This window comes from Alosa pseudoharengus, unplaced genomic scaffold (genome assembly GCF_046254945.1).
Source record: "Alosa pseudoharengus isolate Yale_2024_CS ecotype anadromous, Long Island Sound unplaced genomic scaffold, YU_APseudo_1.1 YU_APseudo_1.1_scf_20, whole genome shotgun sequence".
NCBI classification, from domain to species: domain Eukaryota; kingdom Metazoa; phylum Chordata; class Actinopteri; order Clupeiformes; family Clupeidae; genus Alosa; species Alosa pseudoharengus.
Window position 1 is genome coordinate 14,540,310 of NW_027468664.1, and position 495 is coordinate 14,540,804.

The window sequence follows — 495 nt, forward strand, 5'->3', positions numbered from 1 at the left end:
CTATGAACTAATCATGTTTTGGTAGTTGTTGTCTAGCAGATACCAGTGAGAATTGAGTGTGCATAATGCAATTCAGTGAGACAGTTAGTGTTCGGTTCTTTAAGATTACGTCAGCTGCTGAGGGTTCCTCTTATAGGGTTAATCATATATGAGGGTTCCTCTTATAGAGTTAATCATATATGCCTTTCAGCGTGACTTTTTTTTGTGGAAAAACTGGACTGGGCAGCGGTCATATTTTGTACCGCTCTGCAGTACATCTAGTTAGCCTACGTTCTACCACTGTATTCGAAACTGACGTTTACTTTCTAAATAACATTTCTGGGCAGATGACATTCGCAAACTGCAGTATAACAGCTAACTTTCAGTCATGCAGAAACGGATCCTCATAAAATGACTTTGCCTGAGCATTGCTTTGTTTTCCATAACTAGCTTCATGGCTGCATCACAGTCTTTTCAGGCTTTTGTCTTCAACGTTATGCTGCTTCTCTCTCTCTC